The following is a 22,112-nucleotide window of genomic DNA, read 5'->3' on the forward strand; positions in this document are numbered from 1 at the left end:
CATTAAAATTAGAGAAAAATTTTAAAAATGCATAAAGAAAAACAAATTCAAGTTAATCTTGTGCTTTCTATCAGAAAATATGACATCAGAAGAGAGACCAGAATCTTTAAAGTGCTGAAATAAATGTCTTTACAGTCTGAGAAATATGTCCTTCAGAATGACAGTAAAATAAAACCATTGTTAGATAAAATAAATTTAAGATAATATATTGCCAATAATTCTACACTAAATGAAATGATAAAGAGAGTTCATCAGGCTGAAGGGAATGATGTCTGCTGGAAATTCAGGTCTCCAGAGATAAAGGAGGAGCCAGATGAATGCTAAGTATCTGGGAAAACACAGCATAAGAAAACAACTCTCTTTTAATCAATGCAAACATGTTGGATATGCTATAAGAGATTTGTCTTTAACTTGAAAGCATATCATCTCAAAAGAAAAATACTGCTTCTCCAGTAGAAAAGTGGACAAAGAAAATAGCCAATTATAAAAGATAAAAAATAAATAGTATGAGAAAACTACACTTTACTGATGTCTATAAGAGATAAACTAAAAACAATACTAACATACATTCTGCTTTTTCCAGACTAAAGAGGCTTTTTCTTTATGAGAGAATATAGTACTAATGAAAAGGAATTTGTAAATATTTTCAAGTTAAAAAATAGTTGTTTATTTTTATAAAGTACCCTATGTTAAAAATTTCCACTCAATTTACCTGTGTTTATTCACATGTCATATATTTCTTGTTCTAAGTGTCGTCCTTACAGGAAATGCATACTAATACAATGAGATTTCAAGTAAACGCTAGATTGCATTGAATTAGCATATTCATTCTTATGTGCTTGTCTTAGAAGAATACATCTTATACTTAACTTGCAAGGTTTATCTTAATTCTAATCAAATGTGTTACTGTTGGTTCTGATCAACTCATTATAAACTCTCCTCTGAAGCTCGTCTCCTTATTCATTGGTTCAAGATTTACAAAGTTTCTTCACCAGGACCCTGGTGCCCACATTATCCAAAGAAAACCACACACTTTTATCACTGAATGTGTCTTCCCCCGAATTTATGGGAAATGATGTCAATTTTCTCAGCATAGATGAAACTGTTTTAGGTTTTCAGTACTCTACAGCTCTCAACAGACCTCCGAAAAACTAAAATCACCAATTACAACTATATTTTGCCTTTTCTGCAAATCAACAGACTTAATTAACAAAGTGTCATTCAAATTCTCAATGGAATGAAAGGTGTTTGTAAGAGAAACTAAAGAAAACATGAAATTCATTGCCATCAAGTTAATTCTGACTTAGTGACTTCATAGGACAAAGTAGACCTGCCCTGTGCGTCTCTTTGTAGGTAAGTCTTTACAGCAATGGTTGGCTTCCTCTTTCTCCCTTAGAGTAGCTGCTAGTTTTGCACTACCAACCTTACCCAAAGTGTAACCAACTAAGCCGGCATGGATTCTTTAAAATGTTACTACCTTGAAAAATAGTCACTTGTGTTACAGGACATTAAGAGGATACTGAGAAAGGGAAATTGAAAGATAGTGGATTATTTTTTTCCCATGAATTTTTTGGACATCCTTCACATTCAATGAAGAAATGGATGAGTCTTAACCAAATGGAAGGAGTGTACCGGAGGTTTGGACAGAATCCTTTAGATTTTCAATCTGAAATATTGAAAGGAAATGCTGATATGACATGGAATTCTGACACAAGGAATACATGGCTTAAACAACAACAGAGATATTTGTGCTAGGCACATAACTGTTGGTTGATTGTCAGGGAAGAACTCTAGGAGACAGAAGTGGGAAAAAAATTAAAACATAAATAAATTTTAAAAACGAGGCCTAAAAACAGAAAGAAGCAAAAGTTGTAAGAGTAAACAAGTATGCAGCAGAATATGGGAAAGAATGAGTGTGCAAATATGTACTGAGTAGAATAAGACTATAGTTAAAAATGAAATATTAATGCTTTATATTCAGAGCTGCTCACAATTCTCGTTCATTCAAACACTGGACAACACTGTAGCAAACACTAGTTAGTATTAACAAGTGGTATATTTTCACACACCAAATGTATACTGTATTTATTGTGCAAAGTCACTTTAGTCACATTATCATAAATCCAATAAATAACCTTGAAAAATAGGCATTCCTATCTACACTTTAAAATGCTGAATAATTATAAATTGATATTGAGCTATGACTTGGCAGGACATTCTTTTGACTCGAATATACAGTACTTTCAACTTATTCAGCCTATATCATTACAAGGCTCAATGGTTCCAAAAATTTATGATCCTATAACAAAACACGGGATTAATAAATACATTGCTATTGGGACAATCTGATTTCCAAGTCAAAGAGGTATACAATTCAAGGTGATGGATAATGTCTAGAGGTTGAGGTCTTTCTGGGTTAGGAACAAATCCTCTTCACATACTTTGTGAAAGTTATTTAATTTACATAAGAATTAATTTATTGTCTGAAGAAAAGAATGAGTAATACAAGTAAAATCTATTTTATAGCATTGTTGTGAAAATCAATTAAATGATGAAGGCCAAGAAGAAGCAGGAGCCCTGGTGTCTTACTGCATTACACCTTTAACTGATAAGTACGAGGTCAACAGTTCAAAACCACCAGCTGTTCTGTGGCAAGATGAGGCTTTCTACTCCTGTATAGATTTATAAGCTCAGAAACCCAATGGTGCAATTCCCCCCTGTCCTATAGGGTTGTTATGAGTAGGAATCAACTTGATGACAGTGAGTGAGGCTAAAAAGCATCAAACATTGTCCTCAATAAATGACAGGAGTTGTGATGAAACACAATGTCATCAGATAGTCAAGAAACACAGTAGCCCTCATAAAGCAGGTCTCATGAAGCTATTACTTCTGGTCCTTTTGATTATACTTATATAATCAGAAAAGGAACATTACATGGCAAGTGTCTTTTAGCATTAGACTTAAAATTGAGATAATACATTGGAAAGGAGACTGTCTTAAATCCATTAGATTTTCTTTCATTTTTTTCCTAAAAGAAGAGTTTATTTAAACAATTCAAATTTTTATCAACATATGGAAGTGTAAGAAAATTCTAATGTTTTGAAATGTATTCTCTAAAACTGTTATCATACTTAACCATTCTAGGTTTTAAGAGAAAGAAAATCTATCACCTTGATTTATTCAAACACAGTGATCTAGAGGAGATAGACCTGAGACTGGGATTTGACAACTGTAAGAAGTTATGCTGCAAACTGCAAGAGGTAGGCATGTTCTGTCATTGGATAATCATAATGATCTACTATATCAGACGAAGTAGAGAATTTAAAACCCAACATGATTTTCTTTAGACAGAGAAAGTTCCTTTCACAAGAAAAATGCAATTCTGCCTTCAAAGAGATAAAATTGGGTTGTTTGTTCAAGTGGAAATGCAGACTGTAGTATCGAAAAATCGAAGTCAGTTCATCTCAGTTCTTTTAGACTCTCCTAATTCTTTTTTTTAATCATTGGGGGCTCATACACCTCTTATCACAATCCATATATATATATCAATTATGTCAAGCACACTTTTACATTTGTTGCCCTTATCATTCTCAAAATGTTTGCTCTCCACTTAAGCCCTTAGAATCAGCTCCTCATTGTGACCCCCTTCCTCCCCCTCCCAACTCCCCCCTCCCTCATAAACCCTTGATAATTTATAAATTATTATCTTGTCATGTCTTACACTGTTTGATATCTCCCTTCATCCACTTTTCTGTTGTCTATCCCCCAGGGAGGGGGTTATATGTAAATTCTGAGAATTGGTTCTCCCTTTCTAACCCACCTTCTCTCCACCCTCCCAGTATCACCACTCTCACCACTGATCCTGAAGGGATCATCTGTGCTGGGTTCCCTGTGTTTCTGTTTCTTATATGTACCAGTGTACATCCTCTGGTCCAGCCGGATTTATAAAGTAGAATTGGGACCATGATAGTGGAGGGGAGGAAGAATTTAAGAGTTAGAGGAAAGTTGTATGGTACACTGCATGCTGAATTGCTTGTCTCCTCCCCTTGAACCTTCTGCAAGGGGTTGTCCCATTACCTAAAGATAGGCTTTGGGTCTCCATTCTGTGCTCCCCCTCATTTACAATGATATGCGCTTTTGTTCTTTGATGCCTGATATTTGGTCCCTTCGACACCTTGGGTCACCCAGGTTGGTGTGCTTCTTCCATGTGGGCTTTGTTGCTTCTGAGCTAGATGGCTGCTTGTTTACCTTCAAGCCTTTAAGACTCCAGATGCTATATCCTTTGATAGCCGGGCACCATCAGCTTTCTTCACCACATTTATTTATTCACACATTTTTTTCAGCGATTATATTGGGAAAGTGGGTACCCACTGATATGATTTTTTTTCTTTGATGCCTGATACCTGGTCCCTTCTACACCTTGTGGTCACACAGGCTGGTGTGCTTCTTCCATGTGGGCTTTGTTGCTTCTGAACTAGATGGCTGCTTGTTTACCTGCAAGCCTTTAAGACCTCAGATGCTATATCTTGTGATAGAGGAGCATCATCAAAACTCTTCGACTTATTTGAAAACTAAAACTTGTTTTTCTCTGACCTTCAGCCACTACACATAAATTACCTATTTTATACCTTTTAGGATCTGTGAAATAAAAACAGAAGAAATAGATCCTACTGTACAGTCACACACTACTGTTTTTATACATTTCAAATACAAATGAGATCATATTCAAAGAGGAATTAAATGGCTTAATATATTACTTTTATAAAAATTTGACTGAGGCTTTTTGAGTTCCTGGCTATTGGTTATAAAATGCTCACTCTGTTGCCATGTACATTTCTGCATCTCCCACTGTCCTTTGCGTGGTACATGTGGTGCTGACTCCTACTGCTGTGTGCTGCCTTTTGCTTTGCTCACGCCAATTCAAGTACATGCTAGTCAGTGGTTTTCCCTCTCATTCCCATTAATTAACTAGCAAGAAGCATTTCTTTTGGTGAGTGACTTTTCTTGACTTTTTATGATGGTGAGCTCATACAATTTTTATACTTTAGTGACTGATTTATTTCAGTCACATGAAACTCCTGGTTCATCCATGTTATAAGATGTTTGGTGAATGTATACCTACTATTTAATATATCCCTATTATTTAATTCTGTACATAAATCACAAATTGTTTATTCAACCATTGTTGGGTACTTATTGTTTCCATCTGTTTCATTACTGTGACCAAAGTGGCAATGAACATTGCTGTGTCTCTTCAGGTCATAGCTATGTCTCTAGGGCAGACGCCTAATGATGGAATCACCAGATCGCTAGCTTTCTAAGGCAGCGTCGTACCATTTTTCATCGTGTTTGTGCAATTTATATTTCCACCGGGTTTTGTAAGTGTTCTAATTGACCTAAAACTGGGAGTTTGCACAAGAGTAAAAGACAACAGTGATCAATATTATTACATATGAAATTCTGCAATTACATTTATAACAATAATCTATGAGATGAAATACAGCAAGGCATGCAAGCTGAAAAGGTGTGGGATGGCCAGTGGGAGTAAATGTATAATATAGAGCTGTTTGGCAGAGGACATTTCTACATGTTTATTTGTATGGATGAAGGGGCTCATGAAAAAAATGCCATTATTTTTTTAAATTACATTTTTCCATGAACTTGTGTAGCCTTGGATATCAACTGTGCATAGTAGATAACCCGGACTAAGTTATGAAAACTTCTTTGCCATAACCAAACACCTCAAGAGACCAAGTCACCGGGATTGGAGGCCTATAGCAATAGTCTTTGGACACATCTATGTCAACTGGAATTATATACAATAAGACAATATTCTACAGCTTACTATGGCTAAGAGCATCTGGGGTCTTGGAAATGTGTGAGTAGTCATCTAAGACGACCCTATTGGTCCTTCACTGTTGAGAGTGAGGAAAAGAGATGTGTAGACTATCCATCTAAAACCTTTCTAGGCCTCGAAAACCACCGCCGCCACTAGCTTGAGACCAATAGAACTTGAGGAGGCTCTCACAGCTGCCTTCTGATCAGGGTCATAACAGAAGGACCTGGATCGAGGGAGAGCAAATCTAGGACAAAATGCAAAACTATGAGAAATCCCCAGACTTACTGATCTGGTGCAAACTGCACAATGTGGCACTTAATCTTCAAATCTGGAAATGAACCTACCCTCAGAGATCACTTTCCAGTCAAACAATTACAGAATAACAAGAACAACAAAAACCTCACTGCTAATGAGTCAATTCTGCCGCATAGTGACCCTTTCTGGAGATTCCACAGCTAGGAATATTTAGAGAAGCAAACACCTCTCTTTCTCCCATCGAGTGGCCCATGGGTTTGAGTGCATCTCTTTGGGCCAGCACACCAAAGCTCACCGGGCAGAACCACCAAGATAACTCACGCAAACTTCGGATAGGTCTATTAAGGGAGTGGTAGTACCAGAAATGAATGTTCTCCTCAGTGTAATCAACCCTTGTACTGTCCTGTAAAGCAGAAGCATTTGCCCAACAACTAATCTCAGAAGGCAGGGAAGTCATGAAAGGACAATTCAAAGGGAGGAATCATGAAGGAAGCGGAAAGAGGTATGTTACATTGAGGATGTTGCAAATAATGCCACAAAACAAAATAAGCAAAACTTAATTTGCTCTGTAAATTTCCATCGACCAACATCAAACGTTCAAAAAGAAAAACAATGATCTTCCATGAACAGTCTCTCTCTCTCTCTCTCTCTCTCTCTCTCTCTCTCTCTCTCTCTCTCTTTTAACAGTTCAAAGCAGATTTATCATTTTTAAAAATTATTTTATTGGGGGCTCTTGCAGCTCATATACCAATCCATATATCCATCCATTATATCACACACATTTGTCCATTTGTTGCCATCATCATTTTCAAAACATTTTCTTTCTACTTGAGCCCTTGATATCGGCTTCTTCTCTTTTCCCCTCCCTCCCCCACCCTCTCTCCCTATGGACACTTGATAATTTATAAATGATTATTATTTTCATATCTTACACTGACCACTGTCAACATTCATCTATGTTTCTGTTTTTAATTCTCCTCCCCCACCCACGGGATTGGGGATGCAACTATACATTGATCATTGTGATCAATTTCTTCTTTCTCCCCCCACCTTCCCTCTGCCCTCATGGTACCACTACTCCCATTATCGTTCCTGGATTCCATGTGTAGCGTCAGGGTGCATGCTCTGGTCTAACCGGATTTGTAAGGTAGAATTGCAGTCATGGTAACGGGGTAGGGGGAGTAGCATTAAAAGAACAAGAGGAAAGTTGTATGTTTTGCTGGCGCTATACTGCACCCTGGCTGGGTCGTCCCTTCCTTGTGACCCTTACACCTATAAAAGTGAATGAAGAATAAATAACTACTAAATAAAATTTATTACATCCTAAATGTCATGCCTAAAGGATATCAAAGAAATTCAATAATACAATTGGTATTAAACTCATGGTCATACAGCTGTTAAATTTCTTTGCTTTATCTATTATTTTGTATTTTCATTTTTATCTTTAAATTGTGCAATATTTCTGAAATTCCAAAATTTTTATATTACCATCTTAATTGATCTTTAAAAATCACATCACTTTTCCCATTGATTTGCTGCTATTATCTGTCAGTGATATGAGCAGTTATACGCATGGGGTAAAATATATGAGGCCCTTGCAAATTGAGATGAAATAATCATTTTCTCTCTTCTGCATAGTCTGGACATTGGCAAAAAATAAATCACATCTCTATGATCAGGTATGTACCTACTCTTAAATATTATATCATTTCTTTAATATTTTTATAAATATATCTGGAATACATATATTAAAGAATGAGGTATAACATTTATGATTTTATCTTATTTATTATATTGTTATTTAAGCCAGCTTAATTAAATAGGTTAATTACATTTTATATCTTCCATGTAATGAAACTCAAACTCATGTGCTCTGAGATAAAGATATAAATGAGCATTAAATTCCCTGGGGCATATTATGTTATGAATACATTATGAAGAGTAATTCAGGGAAAGGGTTATAATTATTCTACTGAAAATCCAATGTAATTAGATGTCCTTCTTTAGAATTATATATTTAAAATTTGATTTTAAAACCATAGTAATTACCAATAGAATATTTACATGTATAGGATGAATATATAGTAACTATTATTTTGGGTAAAATATATTTCTTAAGAGGAGGCTTTGGGTAGATGAGGATTTTGGAATGACAAAAAGAATGAAATATTATCCTTCCTCATAAAGTTCTTCATACCCCTTAAGTAAAAAGTATGAGTATGTGTATTAATAAATCTCCACCATTTATGTAACTTTAAAACAAACCCAAAACATATGATCATTGGCAGTAAGTCTCTCAAGTTCTGTTGACAGCATGAAACAACTCTGTCTTTACTGTTGGATGACCCATGTTGAAGTGCCTCTCAAACTCCTGACCCTTGAAAGTCCACCATTTCTTTACTTTTGAACTTGAGGATAGAATTACTTTGATCTTAGGTGCTTCCAGTTCATCCAAAAGTGATGAACCTCCTTATTAATTCTCCTACCATTTGCTTCAGGTGTCTACACTGAGGTTCAAGCTAAGAGTTTAGTTCACTTTCAAAGAAATCTACATCAGACAATATAAGCATCAAACAGACTGCATTCACCCTATGGTTTGCAAGTATCTTATCTTGGTTGTGCACAGGGTACACAAAGTTCACTTGAAATGAAATAATATTCTCATTAACTTATTCCCTTATCCAGCTTTTAGTTTACAGATGCTGCAGCAAATTTGCACAAATGCGGTAGCTCTAACAATACAAGTTTACTATCATATAGCTCTGTAGATCAGACACAGAACCTATTTTTTACAAAGTTAAACTCAAAATACTTCAGGGCTACACTGTTTCCCAGAGATGTTTGGATAAACGTGTTTCCTTGACTTTTCCAGCTTCTCGGGCTCCCGAACATCCTATTCTAGGGGCCCTTTCTTTCCTCGGTGCCAGCAATGGATTGGATAGCCATTCCATGTCTGACTCTCTGTTGCCAGACATTTTCAAATACAAATGCAGATGTGAAAGAATAATTTCATGACATTGCAAATATGAGATATGAAACTTCACACAACAGCAAAAGAGGAGCAGCTGAAGTAATGGTTCCTCTGAAAGTGAAGAAATATGGACTACAGTGTTAACTCAGGGAACAGTAGAAATTTCATACGTAAAAACAAACTGAAGGAAGTCTGGAATGGTGATGTCAGAAGCATCACAATGCATGCCCCAATGAAACAACCAGTTCATGTGACAATAATAACCATAAATGTACAAAGGCTTTTGATCCTAAGGACAGAACACTAAGGACATTATATAATATCTCTCTAAATACAGTGAGATTATGTGGCATTTGAGCTACAACTTACTCCCACACACACCCTTCCCCCAATGGGATGGAAAAACCATTTGAAGCAAAAAAAAAAAAAAAAACAGAACAAAAATAACACACTCAAAAATGGGGACCTGACTCTCTTCAGCACATAGTCTAGGGATAAGGCTTTATCTTGGCAGGTACCAGCCATGAGTGTCCCTAAGCTCCTTCTAGACAGCCCTATGCTGTTAAAGTGCTATTCTAAAAAAGCAGGAACAAGAAAACTATGGTACATGTCCCATCCAGATGCCATTAATAAAACAGAAGGTTCAACCATAAAGGTTGCATACCATGAATAAGGCAACTTTAGAGTGGAAAGTGACCACATCTCTGCTGGCGTCTAAAAGAAATGTTCTAAACTGGGAGTAGCAAGCTGAGAAGGCCAGGGACCACATGATTATGCTGTCTGCACCTTCTGCAGTGTTCTGAACAGTGGTTCTTTGCTAGCAAAGATGCACGTGTTCTTCTAGAGAAATAGTTCATTCAGGCCCAGGTACAGTGGGTGACTCATAATCAAAATTTTGTAGGTGAATAATTAAGAATGGGCTGGTATCTTCATGATCTTAAATTGTAGCAAGTAATAAGGCAGAGCATCCAGAAATTTAACAGACAAAATTAGGGAATGAAACACCAGAAAGAGTCTTTGTGTCCAGAAATCAGCTCAGGAGTGTTACTAAGAGGGAAATTCCACACTGCCGGGTCACAGGAGGAACATCATAAAGATAAGTAGGCACAGATCCACTAGGTTTTGAGGAGCTAGGGGCTTTTGGCTTACCACAGTGGAGGCTGGCTAGAGTTTGACCTTAGCTCCTCCACTGTCTTGGCCTGAGCCAGGATCATCTGGAGTCGGCTTAAACTCAACACAGACACAGTTTGACATGGCCTTAAGGCAGGGTTTAAACCCCTCCCGCCCCAAGGTCAGGGATCAGGACTCAGCTAGATTGTTAATTTTGTTTCATTCTCTTCTCGCTATCCCCCCCCCACCCCACCCTGCCACTATCCTACAGGGGTAATACTGACCACCACACTGTGCAGTGCTTAACACATGGCTGGGCAAATTCCACCCACTTTCTTCAGGGGAAATCCTGCCTGTGTGGCTGAGGGAGCTTCTACCTTTCCACTGTGACTGTGGAAACTTCCTTCCATTTGCGGTAGTGCCTCACATGACCTAAGGCAGCTTGGCCAACACTTGCCAAAGTTTCACACTACCTTCAAGAACTGCTGCCCAACCTCCGCAGTGATTTACCTGAACAGAGCGATTCCGCCCACCATTCGTGGCGCTCTACACCAAAGCGGGCAACCCACCAGCATTCTGTGCCACTCCTGATGCAGCAGCAACCCCCCACACCCTCTGCCGTGTCGCAAGCTGCCATGGGCCACACTAACATGGCTTCTTGTGAGATCACCCAGTACAGTATCATGCTCATGGGTTCAAACCAACCCAGCCAGTGTCCCGTGGGAGGACCACCCAACTTGCCCTCCAAATAGCAGAATATTGGTTGACTAAGGAAAGAGTGAAGACCCAGAAGGATAAAGTGGTAGGCCAATTCCATAGTGAAATTAGCTGCAGGCAGCTCAAAGAAGCATTCCTACGAATGTCACAGAGAGAGCCAGTGCTCTTCAACTCCCTGGAAAATGGCACCTGGCTCCTCTAAAACAATGAAACACAAACAGCAATCAGTAACAACGACCTCAACAACAACAAAAAACAGGAGAAACAAAAAGCAATGGCAGATGTCCTGAACCTAGCAATGAGCATAGAAGAAGCAGACGTTGATCTGCCACAGAGAGAAATTTTCAGAATGCTGACTGGAGTCATACAGGATATGAGGGAAACAATACAGAAAAAAAGGATGAACTGATAGAGGAGATAAAGATCAAGCACCAGAAATACAAGAGCTAGGGACAAGAGAACAAAAACTCAGAGACTTCACCAATCGACTGGAGGAGTCAGAAGAACTGTACCAGTGACCTAGAGGACAGTCAAGCAGACTTTAGCAAACACAAACAAAAATCTAATAAGATCATCAAAGAAGCTGAAGAAAACCTAAGAGAGATGTCTGATGCTATGAAGAGGTACAACGTCAGAATAATTGGATTACTGGAGAAGATACAACAAAGAAATCATCTGCAAAACTAGTGATAAACTTTTTGGAAGAAAATATTACAAAGAAGAGGAGAGAGTAGAGCAACATATTCCGAAAATAGAAGGAAAAGAACACAAACCCAGGAATACCATATCCGGCCAAATTATCCCTCAAGATGGATGAAGCAATAAGAGTCTTCCCAGATAAGGAAAACTAAACAACAACAACAACAACAACAACATTAGAAGGAGCCTAGCCCTAAAAAAGACCCTTGCCAACCCAGAATGGACAGAAGACCAGCACTCACCAAGCATAAATAAAGACCACCATATTGACATCCCCACCCAGAAGGCAACAAATAGAAAACAGACCCCAAGATAGAAGTACCTTAAAGGTGAAAAAAGTAAAGAATAAACCACACACACACACACACACACACACACACACACACACACACACATGCACAATGCAGTAATAAGAAAGGCAGGTAGGAAAACACCCAACACAAATGGTATAAGATGATATCACAAAGTCCACAAATGGATGTAATAACTCTGACTATCTAGTTTAATAGAGCAAAGTATTCTTGCATTGAGGGAATCCTTGAGTGGAGGCCCAATGTCCATCTGCTACCTTAATACTAAACCTATAAATAGATGCACATAGATCTATTCCCCCATACTCATATATAAATATATTTACATATGTACATGCCTTTACTCAGACCTCTATAAATGCCCTTAGCCTCCTAGCTCTTTCCTCTGTTTCCTTTACTTTTCTTCTTGTCCCACTGTAATTCCTCTTGGTTACATTAGCCTTGATCATGCTTTACCAGGCCTTCTATACCTTCCTCACCACCAATTTGGATCACTTGTTGTTCCCTTGTCCCTGGGTTTGTTAACACCACTACCTTTCCCTCCTCCCCCCCTCTCACATGTCCCCCTAGAACTGTTGGTCCCACTGTTTTCTCCTCCAGATTGTTCATATAACCTATCTTATTTAGATAGACCTGCAGAGATAATAACATGCACAAAAACAAGACAGCAAAACCGAGCACAATATAAAACAAAATGACAAAAACAATAAACCAATGACAAGCAAAACAAAACACAAGAAAGAAAAGCTTGTAGTTAGTTCAAGGACTGTTGGTTGGCCTTTAGGAGTGTCTTCCAGTCCAATCTGTTGGGGCATCAAGCCCTGGCCCCAAAGTACACCTTTGCATTCCTTGGGGACCTCACTGCTCCATTCCCTTGCTGTTCTGCTACACCGTCTTAGTGTTTTTCCTCGGTGTGGTCGGATCAGATTGAGTACAATTCCTACACTGTGTTTCCAGTGTTGTCCCCTGTAGGGCTATGGATCAGTGAGGGATGCTGTGTCTCATAGTGGGGTCGGCCATGTGATCCTTTCTATGGACTGCCATGTGGTCCTCTCCTGGCATTTTATGATGCTCACCTTCCTGACACAATTGCTAAATGAACAGTGTGTGAACAACTAAATGTGGGGAAGAAATCTGATGGTGCCCGACTATCAAAAGATATAGCATGTGGGGACTTAAAGGCTTGAAGGTAAACAAGCAGTCATCTAGCTCAGAAGCAATAAAGCCCACATGGAAGAAGCACACCAGCCTGTGAGATCATAAGTTGTCAAAGGGATCAGTTTTCATGCATCATCAGAACAAAAATCTTATAGTGAATGAGGGGGGCAGTACGGAGTAGAGAACCAAAGCCCATTTTTAGAACAGTGGACATCCCATTAAAGAAGGGTCTTGGAGAGAAGACGAGCCAGTCAGTGTACGATGTAGAAACGATGAAACATACAATTTTCCTCTAGTTCCTAAATGCTTCCTCCCCCTGCCCTACCATGATCCCAATTCTATCTTTAAAATCTAGCTAAAGCAGAGGATGTACACTGGTACAGATAGAAACAGGAAACAGGGATTCCAGGGCAAATGACCCCTTTAGGATCAGCAATACTGGGCGCTTGAAAGGAGGGTGGGTTGGAAAGGAGGTACCGATTACAAGGATCGTCATATAACCTCCTTCCTGGTGGCTGGACAACAAAAAAGTAGGTGAAGGGAGACGTCGGACTGGGAAAAATATGACAAAATAGTAATTTATAAATTATCAAGGGTCATGAGGGAGAGGGAAGTGGGGAGGGAGGGGAAACAATGAGGAACTGGTGCCAGGGGCTTAAGTAGAGAGCAAATGTTTTAACAATGATGAGGGCAATGAATGTACAAATGTGCTTTACACAATTGATGTATGTATGGAATGTGATAAGAGGTATATAAGCTATGAACTCCTAATAAACTGATTAAAAAACCAACCCTGACTATCAATGGACTGAACTTGGTATTAAAAGGCTTAGGCTAGCAGACTGGTTTAGAGAACACAACCCATCAACATCCTGCCTACAAGAGCCACATCTCAAGACTACAGACAAAGATAGGCTGTGAATCAAAGGCTGGAGGAAAGCATACCAAGCAAACAGCAATTGAAAAAAAGCTGAGGTTGCACTCCTAATCTCAGATAAAATTGACCTCAAAATCCAAACAATCAAAAGAGATAAGGAGGGACATGATAGAATACTCAAGGGAGTGGTAGACACTAAGCATTTTAAACATATATCCCTGAATGAGAGACTTGCTGAATACAGCAACCAAACACTCCAAAAGATGAAAAATGAAATCACGTGGGGCATAAGGTGAATCTGCATAAATTAAAGCCTTTAATATCATACAGATCTCTCTCTCTCTCTCTCTCTCTCTCTCTCTCTCTCTCTCTCTCTCTCTCTGACCAGTGTGCCATAAGCCTGGAAATCAGCACATGAAGAAGAAAACAAGAGCACACAATTGGAGGAAGAATAGCACCCTGCTGCAAAAGGACTGTGTACTGGCCCAGAGCAGAGATGGAATCAGGAAATTCCTAAAAACCAATGAGAATGAGAACACAACTTACCAAAACTTATGTGACACAGCAAAGGCATTTATCAGAGGAAGTTTCATAGCAATACATGCACACATGAAAAAGGACAAGAGACTTATGACTGATATGCTGGAACAAGATTTACTAGAGCAGGTTCAACAGGACAATCCTATTAACAGCAAAGGAAAAGAAATAATAAAAATCAGGGCTGAGATTCAGGAGAGGGAAAATAATAAAACTCGAAAAAATTATTGTTGCTAAAAGTTGGTTCTTTTAAAGGATAAACACAATCAACAGTCTGATGGCAAGCCTAACCAAAGAAAGGAGGGAACAAATTTCAACAACAAGGACGAGGGATGAAAGAAGGGACATTACAAAAACCCTAATGAAATAAGAGGGACAATTACACAGTATTCTGAAAGATTGTACTCCAATGAATTTAACAAGTTGGAAGACATAGAAAAATTTTTGGAAAAGAAATCCCTGCCTAGACTGTCCCCTAAGGATGTCAAGAATCTTAACAGACCAATAGCAATAGAAGAAATTGACAAGGTTATAAAGGGATTGCCAACAACAACAACAAATCCCCTGGACCATAGGAGAATTCTACCAAGCATTCAGGGAAGAACTGACACCAATCCTACACAAATTCTTGCAGAACATAGAAAGAGATGGCAAACTCCTGATCTTCTTCTATGAAGCTAGTATAACTCTAATACTAAAACTGGACAAGGTTCCCACAAGAATTGAGAACAACAGACCAATATCCCAAATGAACACTGATGCAAAAATCCTTAACAAATTACTGGCCAATAGAATACAAAAGTACATATAACAAATAATTCACCATGACCTAGTGGGATTCATACCAGGGATGCAAGGATGGTTCAACATACAAAAGACCAAAGTATCATTCACAAAATTGACATGAAAAACTCTAAGAACCACATGATAATATTGATAGATGTGGAAAAAGGATTCAACAACATCCAACACCAATTTTTTGTTTAAGACACTCAAGAAGATAGGAATGGAAGGAAAATTCCTCAAGATAATACAAGCTATAAATGAAAAGCCAACAGCCAATGTGGTAGTCAATGGAGAAAAGACAAACACAATCCCACTCAAAAAGGGGACCAGACAAGGATGTCCCTTATCCCCACTCTTATTTAACAGCATACTTGAGGTTTTAGCTAAAGTATAAGGCAAAGAAAAACCATCAAAGGTATTCTGCTGGGGAAGGAAGAAGTAAAATTACCATTATTTTCAGGTTATATAATTTTATATACAGAAAATCCTAAAAGCTCCACAATGGGAGTACTGGAAGCAATAGAGGTATATGGAAGAGTGGCAGGATACAAGATCAACAAACAGATGTCTATCGGACTGCTAAACTCATCATATAAGACCACAGAAGAGGAGATCAGAAAGTTGGTACACATCACTATAGCCAAGCACAAGTTTAAGTACCTAGGGATCTACCTGACTAAAAGAACAGAAGATTTACATGAGGAAAACTACAGAATACTATTACAAGAAACCAAGATTAACCTCAACAAATGGAAGAATATCCAATGCTCATGGATTAGAAGACTCAATATAGTGAAGATGTCAGTTATGCCCAAGGCACTATATAAATTCAATGGAATCCCAGTAAAATTACCCTCATCCTTCTTAAAAGTAATGAAAAAACTGATTACAAATTTCATATAGCGAGGGAAGAAGCCCAAAATTAGCAGATAACTCCTCAAGAAGGACAGAGTTGGAAGACTTGCTTTAACTAACTTCAGCACGTATTATATACAGCCACAGTGGTCAAAACTGCATGGTATTGGTATAATGACAGATACTCAGAACAATGGAACAGAACTGAAAACCCAGAAATAAAATCATCAGCATTCAGACAACTGATCTTTGATAAGGGCCAAAAAAAAAAAAAATCAAGTGGGAAGCAGATGCTCTCTTCAACAAGTGGTGCTGGAAAAAAATGGATATCTATCTGCAGAAAAATGAAGCAAGACCCTTATCTCAATTCATGCACAAGAATAAACTGAAGGTGTATCACAGACTTCGAGGTAAAACAACAAACTTTTGGGGCCATCAGTGAGGGAATTGGGACAAACCTGAGAACTTTGGCACAGGGAATACATAAGCTATCAGAAATAGGGATGGATACAAATACATATGAGTCACAAATTGACAAGTGGGATATACTGAAGATAAAACATCTGTGTACATCAAAAGAATTCACTAAAAGAATAATAAGAGAATCCATCAAATGAGGAAATATTTTTAGCAATGACCCATCAGACAAAGGCTTTATTCTAAAATCTACAATACTCTACTAGCATCCAAAAAAAATCCCAAAAACTAATTGCCCACTGAGGAGGTGCGCAAAGGACCTGAACAGAAGTTTCACAAGGGCAGAAATGTGAATGGCCAATAAAAATATGAGGAAATGTCCCAGATCCTTAGCCATAAGAGAAATGTAAATTAAAACAATGAGATATCCAACACTCTCAAAGATAGCCCAATTCAAAAAATCAGAAAGTAACATGTGTTAGAGGGGGGGTGGTGAAATAGCAACTCTCATCCACTGTTGGTGGATCTGTAGGCATGTACAGCCACTATGGAAATCGATTTGGCGCTATCTAAAACAGATGGAAATTGAGCTATCATATAACCCAGCAATCACCCTACAGGGCATATACCCAGAAGAGGCAAGAAACAAACCACAGTCAGACATCTGTGTTCCAGTGTTCATCGTGGCCCAATTCACAATAGCAAGGAGTTGGAAACAACCCAAATTTCTATCCACAGATGAATGAATTAAAAACTATGGTACATACATACAATGGAGTACTGCACATCGCTAAAAAGTGGTGAGGAATGCAAGAAGCACACATCCGCATGGGAAGAACTGGAGGAGACCATGCTAAGCAAAGTAAGCCAAGCACAAAAGGCTAAGTACAACATGAGTCTTCTGAGGTAAACTTAAAAAAAAAAGCAAAAGGAGCATAGGATATAAGCTACTATATACACACATTCCTGGGGTGAGATCCAGGTAGTATGGCAGGGGCCAGACCAAATCCGGGGATACATATGGTAGCCAACGAAAAAGGAGGGAGCAAAAAAAAAAACATAAATGGGTAGTAGGGGCACAGGGCACTAACCCACCCAAGGGGAGGGTATTGTTTATATATACACAGGAAAAGAGGGACCACACTTCAACTTAGTGCTCCAAGATAGGAATGCAAGCTACCAGTATGAAGCAGGGAACCAGTAGAGAGGTCTGAGGGGCCAGCCTCAATCCCAACGACGTGGACAGACACCCCTTTCCACAGAAAAATTTACTTCAGAGAACAGCACTGAACCTACAGTTCAAGGGGAGGGACATGTCTGACCAGAGCACATGGGAGCAAATGAAGGGGGAGGAAGAGAGTGGAGTACAACTTGGCCCACCAACCTTAAGGGCAATATCCCTACTTATAGCAGCCAATGCACAGATAAGACCATATTGCTGGCCTCATGACAAGACATGACATCCCTCACTGACCCATAGCCCTATTGGGGACAACACTGGAGACATAGTGAGGAAGTTGCACCTGATCGACCCTACCACACCGAGGCAAAGCACTAAGCTGGAGCAACAGAACAGCAAGGGGAGCAAAGCAAGGAACTCCTGAGGGAATTCCAAAAACAGACTTTGGGGCCAAGATGTGGGACTCCATCAGACTCAACTAGAAACACTCCTAAAGGTCAACAAACAGACCTTGAACTATTTAAAGGCTTTTCTCTTTTTTTTGTCATTGTTGTTGTTTGGTTTGGTTTCCTTTTGTAGTTTTGTTTTGCTCTATTATTATCTCTGCAGGTCTATCTAGAAAAGATAGGCGTGAGACACAATCTGGAGGAGAAAACACAGAGGGGCATGGGAGAGGGGGAGGCAGGAAAAGGAAGTGGATGCTAACAAACCCAGTGACAAGGGAACAATAAGTGCTCCAAAATTGGCAGCAAGGAGGGTGTAAGAGGTCTGGTAGGGCTCGATCAAAGGCAATGTAACCAAGAGGAATTACTGAAACCCAAATGGAGGCTGAGCATGATGCTGGGACAAAGGAAAGTAAAAGGAAATAGAAGGAAGGAGTAGGAGGCAAAGGGCATTTATAGAGGTCTAAATACAGGCATATACATATATAAATATATTTATATATGGTGATGGGGAAATAGATCTATGTACATATATTTATAGGTTTACTATTAAGGTAGCAGATGGATATTGGGCCTCCATTCAAGTACTCCATCAATGCAAGAATACTTTGTTCTATTAAACTGGCATTCAATGATGTTTACCTTCCCAACATGATTGCTGAAGACAAAATGGGTATGTAAGCATAATTGGTGAAGAAAGCTGATGGTGCCCAGTTATCAAAAAATATATTATCTGGAGTCTTAAAGGCTCGAAGAATAACAAGCGGCCATCTAGCTCAGAAGCAACAGGCCCACATCGAAGAAGCACATCAGCCTGTAGGATCATGAGGTGTCAATAGAATCAGGTATCAGGCATCAAAGAACAAAAAATCATATCGTTGTGAATGACGGGGAGCATGGAGTGGAGATCCAAAGCCCATCTAGGTAACTGGACATCCCCTTACAGAAGGGTCGCGGGGAGGAGATGAGCCAGGCAGTGTGCAGTATATTACCAATGAAACATGTAACTTCCCTCTAGTTCTTTAATGCTTCTCTCCCACCTACCCCCCCACTATCACAATCCCAATTCTACCTTAAAAATTTGGCTAGACCAGAGGATGCACACTGGTACAGATAGGAACAGGAAACACAGGGAATCCAGGACAGATGAACCCCTCAGGACCACTGGTGAGAGTAGTGATATCTGGAGGGTGGAGGGAAGGTGGAATAGAAAGGGGGAACCAATCAATGGACCTACATATAACACCCTCCCTGGGGGACGGACAACGGAAACATGGGGAAGAAAGATGTCATACAGTGTAAGACATGACAAAATAATAATAATTTATAAAGTATTAATTATAATCATGTGGGAGGGGGTGGCAGAAAGGGAAAACAATGAGGAGCTGATACCAAGGGCTTAGGTAGAAAGCATATGTTTTGAGAATGGTGATGGCAACAAATGTACAAATGTGCTTGACAAAATGGATGTATATATGGACTGTGGTAAGAGTTGTACAAGCCCCCAATAAAATGAGTAGAAAAAGAACGTCTTAGTGGGAACATAAGGATTCCTGGGGTCCTGGAAGACTGTGTACAAGTACTGGGCTGCATCAAGTAAGGGGCAATTGGACGTGGATATGGATGCAGAGTTGGAAGCATTCAACAAACCATGTATAGATCCAAGGGCAAAGCTGGCTCAGGGGAGGAAGACAAAGTAACATATTAAAATGAAACGTGCAAAGACCAAGAGAAAACCGACAAGCAAGAACATGGTCAATGAAACGTAAACTGAAAGAACTCAAATAATTCAAAGCTTGAGATGAAATATTGAAAGGTTCTAGGGGCTCAATATTGACTGATGCAGGAAGCATCAAAAGAACATGGAAAGAGCACACAGTCCCTGCACCAAACAAATAAATAAAAACAAAAACCGGTCAACTCTCCACCAGTTCAGAAGGTAGCATATGAGCAAGAATCAGTAATGCTGAAGGAAAGATTCTAGCATTAGCTGAGAACAAGGCTCCAGGAATTTATGGAACACCAATAGAAATGTGCTAACAAGCTGATGAGAACTGTAGTCACTTACTCTTCCATGACAGGGAATTTGGATGACAGACACTTGACCAACCGATGGGAAGAGATCCATATTCGTACCCATTCCAAAGAAAAGTGACTTCAAAGATTGTTCAAAATATAGAACAATATCATTATTATTGCACAAAAGAATTTTTTTTGTCGATCATCCAACAATCAGTGCCGCAGTGTATTGACAGGGAATGCCAGACATTCAGACTGGATTCCGAAGAGGATGTGGAACATGGATATCATTACTGATGTCAGATGATTCCTGACTGAAAGCAGAGGCCATCAGAAAATTGTTAGTGTTTTATTGACTGTGCCAAGGCATTCAACTGTGTGGACCATTGTGAACTATGGATAACTTTGAGCAAAGCGAGACTTGCACGACAGTTCATTTTGCTCATACTGAACCAGAGCACGGAAGTACTACCAGGTTTACAATGAGGGGAAGAGTGCAGTAGGGTTGCCTCCACTCACGATGAAAAACTCATATCAGTTTAATATATATACATATATATGTATGAATCTTAGCATCCTAAAAGGCGGATGAATCTACCAAAATAAAAGGTACAGATTTACAGTCTCAGAAACCACAGGACATTACAACTTTTTCCTGTATAGGATCATGATGAGTGAGAATTAACTAGAAGGCACTGGGTTAGATATAAGAATGGCAGCACAGACTATGCTGGAGAAAAGATGGAATGCAGCATCAAAGTTTCCATATCTTGATGATAGTAAATTAATAAATCTCAGGTAGACTCTGATAAATTAGGATCTGTATTTTATATCCTAGACAATTTTGGATAAACACTTTAAAATAATATCAATTAAAATATAATACATAACACTTAAATATACCAAATAAAAACTAAATTGATTTATTCCTTGTAATATAAATGGTTTTAGATTTTAAAAATAAATTTATAAGTCATAATTACATAATGCCATCATTAAGAACTAACTTTCCTTAACTGTAAAATTGAGATTCTCTTGAAAACTACTATTCAGCTAAATGTTAGCGATTATGAATATGTACTTTGGCATGAAAGAGACTGCAGTATTAAAGCTCAATTCACTAATGTGATCATTATCAGTTAATTTCATGAAGGCTTATTTTACTTTCTAGTATAGAGTGAATAATAACCATAAGTATTTTTTAGGTATACTATGATGACTATATAATACATTAAATCATTTTACACAGCTAATTATCAGCATTATCTTTTAAAATTGGGTTATGAAAAAGAAATAGTATGTAAATATTTCTATGAACAATGATAAGTTTTCCATAGCTACTCTATTTTTAAAGGTAAAGCCAGACAGAAGCATATCTGATTCTACAAGTATAATAATCACTTCTTTTCTTTACAGAGCAGGGCTGTCCCCGGGGATTAGTATGACTGCCAGTATTTAGGGAACAGAAAGTTCCATTTTTTGTCCCCTAGGCCAGCTAGTAGCTTTGAACTGCTGACCTTGTGATTTGCAATTTAATTGGTAACCCATTATGCCACAGGGCTTCCAGAGTCACAAAAAGATGGTTGTAAATTAATATTAGTTAGTTTTGTAATTTTGTCCAATTTACTCAATTTCAAAAAGTCTTACTTTCTTCACATATAAAAAGAGAGTAATCCTAACTACCTGTGCTGTTATTGAAAGGATTAAAAGAAATAAGTTATGGAAAACCAACTATCTTAGCAGCTGGCGGATGACAGGTGCTCAAAGATATATATAATTCTCTCTTTCCATTTCCATTTCTTTCAGGTATTTATAACTCTTTGATGTTCACACTAAACATAATGTACTTTTCCTTTCCATTTATTACATAAATTCAACTGTGTGTTCATTTGTCTCTCTGGATTGCCGCTGTTCTCCAGATAAGAAACCACTGCAATA

At 38.5% G+C, this 22,112-nt stretch overlaps 1 protein-coding gene and 1 non-coding gene across 4 annotated transcripts in view; one reads left to right on the forward strand and one right to left on the reverse strand.

Annotated features, from left to right (window-relative positions):
* Positions 1–22,112, reverse strand: part of GRM5 (glutamate metabotropic receptor 5) — a 489,044-nt gene that overhangs the window by 336,402 nt on the left and 130,530 nt on the right. The window lies entirely within an intron of this gene.
* On the forward strand, positions 7,615–7,743 carry LOC142447638 (small nucleolar RNA SNORA20). The gene has a single exon (XR_012784304.1). It is a non-coding gene; the product is annotated as a small nucleolar RNA SNORA20 (small nucleolar RNA).

Source organism: Tenrec ecaudatus, chromosome 4 (genome assembly GCF_050624435.1).
Source record: "Tenrec ecaudatus isolate mTenEca1 chromosome 4, mTenEca1.hap1, whole genome shotgun sequence".
NCBI lineage: Eukaryota > Metazoa > Chordata > Mammalia > Afrosoricida > Tenrecidae > Tenrec > Tenrec ecaudatus.